Below are 6,000 nucleotides of genomic sequence, written 5' to 3' on the forward strand. Positions count from 1 at the left end.
AAAAAATTAGAACAGGGTGAAACCCATAGGAAAAGTAAGAAAATATGATAGAATTAATAGGAAAAGTAATTTACGGGTGAGCTGAGTTCAGAAAGGGGGGGGGGGGTTGAGGGGGGAAAACGGTTTATCACGACTTCAGGCAAAACTATGAGTCCTATCGAAAAAACGTAATTATTAAAGTTGTTGGGGTAATAAAAAGTATTTGTATTTGCACTTTTTTTTACAAAACCTCAAAATCAAGCGAAAAATTCAAAAAACTGACTTTTTGGTTTTTTCTTTTTATCTCCCACAAAAAAAAAAAAAAAAAAAAAAAAAAAAAAAAAAAAAAAAAAAAAAAAACACGAAATTTGGTTTTTTTAGCAAACTTACCAAAGTTTTAAAATAATATTCCTCGTCATTTTTTTTTTTCATTTCTGATAAATTAAAAAAGAAAAAGCAATAAATTGCAAATATAGCAGACCAATTTCGCCAATCTGGTAGTCTGTTTTTTTTTTTTTTTTTAAATAAAAATCTTTGCTATTCTTTTATTGGATTGAGACGATTTAAGTTTATAGAAAACCTATTCTCCCCCCCCCCCCCTTTGTTTTGGATACATTCTTTGAAACATTTTTCTGTTTTTGCCCAAAGTACAAGGTAAGAATTGTTTGTTGAAATGAACACTTGTTGAATTTATTCAGAAAAACAGAAAATAGGGTATCCCATAATTTTGACACTTTTAGCGTAGGCAAGTGGTGGGCCAAAAAAATGAGGGGTCAGAAGTGATGAGTGTTATGGGGTGGCACCCATGAAGCTGATTTTTTTATATATATAAACTTAGGCTATATTTTAGATGTTAGCGTTACTTTACTGATTAAAATGCCTCTAAAAGTATGAAACGTAGCCTCAAAAATAAGGGCGGATGGAAATCGTAAACTCTTCTAACTTCCAATTTAAACTTGATGCATTCCTATCAACTAGCGTAAGAAACGTCCATTTATTTGTTCTGTTTAATCTTTATTCTGTGGGGAAAAAATCAATTCATTCGGTAAAAAAACACTTTTCAATTGATTGCTAATTTTTTGCTCTGAAAAGTAAGGGGGGGGGGAGGGAAAGAATCCTTTACTTTTGGATGTGAGGGGGCGGTTGCCTTTCTTGTTCTCCCGTACGGGTGCTTTTTGATTTCATAATATTTAAGATTGAGAAACACAGTTACAAATGTTAATATGAACTTGTGATTCTGTTACCCTTAATAACTTCAAACACATGGTTTTCCATCAAAAGTATTAAGTTTTGCATTACTTACGGGGAGGGGGGTTCATTTTGATTTCATGCTTGGTCTATTGCTCCTTTAAGGTCCTTAATCAGAAAATATTAGCTTCTATTTTCATATAATTTTCTTGCTAGATGTTCCCACACATTTTCCATTGAATTTTTGCCTGGACTAAGTTATAGGCCTTCCATGACATTCACACTACATATTTGTTGTGTTAGGCGCATGAGTAGGTGCTTTGTCTGTCTGAAATACGGAGAGTGGTAATCCCAGCTAATCCTGCATCAGAATAAAATGGCCCTCTAATATTAGCTGATAGTCACGGAGTTCATGCCAGAAATGCTTGTCTATTGAATTCAAAAGCATCTAAAAGTCATTACATGATCCTCCACCTTACATGTCTACAAAAAAAAAAAAAAAAAAAAAAAAAAAGACTTTTTTGTTCGCGTCTTGAATTATGCCAGTAAAATTTTTATTCATCGGGTCCATCCTATTTACACTTTTTCTCATTACTAAATATTGTTGACAGCGATTTGCACCCATAGGACGTCATTTTCTTTGCCCAGTTTAAATGTAAGGTTTGTTGTGGTATTGGATTTAATTGACTAACGTTTTTGGTGATTTGTAACAAGAAAATGTGTTTTCTCGACTATTAGTCAGTCTTAAAGGACCATCTTATTCCAATACAGAATTTGCTAGGCGGATCAAACTGTATTTCAGCAAGAAAAAGCTCCTACTGATTCATCCAATTCAACAAATTTGTAATTCAACATGAGTAATATCACTGTCATTGAATGACCATCGGTTAGTCCAAACTTCAATCTATTGTAAAACATGTGGCAACATCAGGCACCAAAGTTATATGAAACTGGAAGCCAATATTTTTCGACACAGGAACAACTTGATACTTACGATGGAAAACCATGTGTCTGAAGTAACTAGAGGTAATGGAAGAACAATTTCATATTTACATTTGTAACTAACTGTTTCTCAACCTTGAATATAATTCATAAGTTAAAATATCTGTAATTATAGGACACCCTATTTTCTAGTTTTCTTAATAAATTCAACACATGGTGTTTTAAAATAAGTTGCCTTAACTTTTGTTTCTGTAAAAGTATTTATTTTCGCAAAAATAAAGATATCGGCGATTTTGCGATTTTTTTTTTTGTTTGAACCGAACGGAAATGTGAGTATCCGTACGCAGTTGAAATATTTCGCTTGGCTTTAATTTTCGCAATTTCGACGGACTCGTGAAAATTGCGAAAATTAATGCCTCGCGAAAATGGGTGCTTTTACAGCATGCTAAGACATGGCTAGAACAACGCTTGGTGTATAGTGCAGCTCTGGTTAGTTGAGCTGTGACCTTGACTATGTTTACCTGTTTTAGGGAAGTTTAGTGAAAAATAGACTCGGATTTTCGTTGGAATGTTTTTGAAAAACTACTAAGAAAGTTTCTCAACTCAACGCCAATTACCGCTCCCTATTTTCCGAAACAGGGGTAAACATTGTCAGAGTCGGAGCTTAACTTCTCAGCACTTCACAATAGATTCCAAAGTTTATTTATTTATTTAGAAGCAAAACAACTTCACAAACATAAAGGACTGCGTGCCAACGCCATGCCTCCACACACACACAGGAAAGATTTACAACACATGAGGGGGAAATAACACCCAAGGCACCGGCGGGAATCGAACCCACGACCTCCGGCTTAGAAGACGAAGCTTCTATCACAGAGCCACGGAGGCCCCAGGTTGCCAAGTTCTTGTTGCTGTTGGAATAAGAGAGAGATCTTAGATTAGGGGCTTCCGTGGTGGCTTTGTAAAGTTTAGATGCTTGTTATAGCAAAAAAAAAAGAAGTAAAAATATCGCTGATACAATATAATGATTAAATTCTATTGTCTATTTATAAATGTGAAACTCCAAACACAGTAGTATTCGCAACTCCAATAAACTATAGTGGGCGCTGTGCAGCCACTGTCTAACGGCGGATGAAAAAGGTAAAACAAACAAAGGCCGTAACTTATAACTTGTTTTGACGCTTAGTGAATGACTGTAATTTTTCATCGTGTTTGTGAGAAGCTTTCTTTTCTATTCTTCTGAAATTACATTACATCATAAACCGTCTGAAGCCTGTAATTTACCCCAAAGAAAACACGTGGAATGGAATGTTTTACCTTTTTCTTTAGTATTGTTAATCACCGCAAGGTAGCGTATTCGAGCTCTGGATTTGCGAATAGTAAAATATTGTAATTGACAAAAATTTAAAAGAAAAAAAAAGCGTAAATATTTTGAAATAACTAACACTGAAAACATTTAAAGTTATATATCTACCTGGTATTTAATACTTAATTTTTATATCTATAAATATATACTTTCACTTCTGTGCAGTATAACACTAAAAAATAATTAATAAAAACAATCACATGAAGGTACGTTTTCGAAAAAAATACTGCTTACGACGCATTTTGGGGACATATGAATCATGCAATTTATAAAATGAGGGATTTCACCCCAAAGCTCAAAAATTGCAATAAGTTTTGGAATTTCGTTTTGTAAAAAAAATATTCAACTACTCTAAAAAGAATACGATAGCAGAAAAAATAATTGAGTGCTACATCCATTTTTTTCTGGACTTGACTTTCCAACATTTCCACATTTTGCAAATTAACTTTCTTACGCATGACAAAAATGAAATTCGGTTTTTATGCATCAGCATCAGCTGACTTTGGAAGTCGACTATAAACAATCAAGTCGCTCTGCATTTCCCCCGTAAAAATAGTTTTACAGTCTTGAATGTTTTCTTTTTTGCTAACTTTCGCAACATATTATTGCTTAGGAAATTATTCTGGTAAAAGCTTCCGCTCAATTTCTTTTTCTAATAAGGTGACTTAATCTTCTTGATGATTCTGGTGAATTTTTCTTTCAAGAAGTTTTTTCACGCATAAAAAAATCGAGGGAGCTTGTAATAAAATGCAATAAATTATCAAGTGTTTTAGCATGTTATGGATAAGATAGATTATAGCAGTTATTTTAAAATTGAATTGTTGATCTGTTCAAGATTAAAAAAAAGATAAATAAAAATAAAAATGAGCTTGAATTTGTTTTTGACTGAGTCAAAGCAAATTTTTTGCAAGATTGGGATAGTAACCAATAAAAATTAAATAAATAAATGAATAAATGAAATAAAATAAAATAAAATAAAATAAATAAATGAAATAAAATAAAAAAATAAATAAATAAAATAAAAAATAAATGAATAAATAAAATGGAATAGAAAACAAATAAAAAAAAAAGATTTTTTAATCATTTTGCACACACATTTACATGGATTTAAGGTTACTTCTTTTCAGAAAAGAAATGTAAATTACACTAAAAAGATAAATATTTTAATTTAAATAATACATTCACCCATTCTAAACAGAAAATTTTTGGTTAATGACTTACATTCAGACGCAGAGGTCGAAACAGAAATTCATTCTATTCTTTGTTTGTTATGCTCTTCCTCAATCAAAATTTTTCATTTGTGCAATGTACAAAATGAAATATTGCATTAAAAAAAAAAAAAAAAACTTTTGAAGAGAAAACAGGAACGAATCCGTCGAATTCACAAAGCAAAACAAGAAAAATGACCGGCGGCGAAAAGAACAATAAAGGTAAATAAATACAGATAGTAACACACTGTAAAAACTGCCAGTAACATATATCACAATTTCTGCCAGTAACATATACCTTGGGGTCATGGCACACTAACGAGGTACGGGGAGATATACCGTATCTCACGGTGAGCAAGACCCACACATAAAGGGGTAAACACCCAGCTGAGCGGAAGCTCAGTATGGTGACCTTCCCCGGCGCAATAAACACCAAGCCCGTCCGTAGCACAGATGACTATCGACCGCCGCACTCAGTCCCGCGGGGGGCCCGCTACGCGGACCCCCGTGAGATGGAACCTAAGGCCCACGGCTAAGAGGTGGGGTGCGTGCGGAGAAAAGTAACATATACCTTGCAAAAAACAGGAAAGCTTCGCACTAAAAGTTGGTAACCTTCCTGAAATTAGCCTGAATTCTTTCTGAAATATTTAGAAAACGTGTCGATCAGCCAGTCATGTTTTTAAACTAACTCAGGAACTTCAGTGAAAACTTGCGTAGGTAATGTATTTAGTAATAGCTTAGCTCCTCCCTGCATTTACAGGAAAGCTCCGTAAGCCGAAGCTAAATATGGCCCAAGCTAAGATGGAAATGCAAGCAATTCCTCCAAAGCAAAAATATCCGGAGACTGCATTTCGCCTTTGATTGAGGCTCAGTCAATCCAGAGAGGCCGTGCCTAAGCTGAAAGAGAAGCACCTAATAAAGAGGCCTAATATATTTTTACACTGGTAGCTTAAACTATTTTTCATCACAGTGTAAAATTGGCATAAATGAAAACTGTTCCGATCCAGGAAACTTTTTAGCAAGAAAACTTGTTTTTAATTTTAAGGAAACTGGTGTACCTTGAAATCCCGAAACGTTACCCGGAAGTAATCAGTGACGCTTCGGATTGTTTTTACAGAGCAGGTTGAAAACTTGTTTTGTGCATTTATGCTTACTAGTGATGTACCGGATATCCATATCTGTATCCGCGGATATCTGAGGAAAAATATAGATCCGTATCTGTATCCGTTATATTTTTGACGGATCTTTTAAGTTTTAAAATTTAGTTTAAATTAGGTTTTATTCCTCATTTAAATTACTAGAAAATCGTCCAGCAAG

Source organism: Uloborus diversus, chromosome 7 (assembly GCF_026930045.1).
Source record: "Uloborus diversus isolate 005 chromosome 7, Udiv.v.3.1, whole genome shotgun sequence".
NCBI classification, from domain to species: Eukaryota; Metazoa; Arthropoda; class Arachnida; order Araneae; family Uloboridae; genus Uloborus; species Uloborus diversus.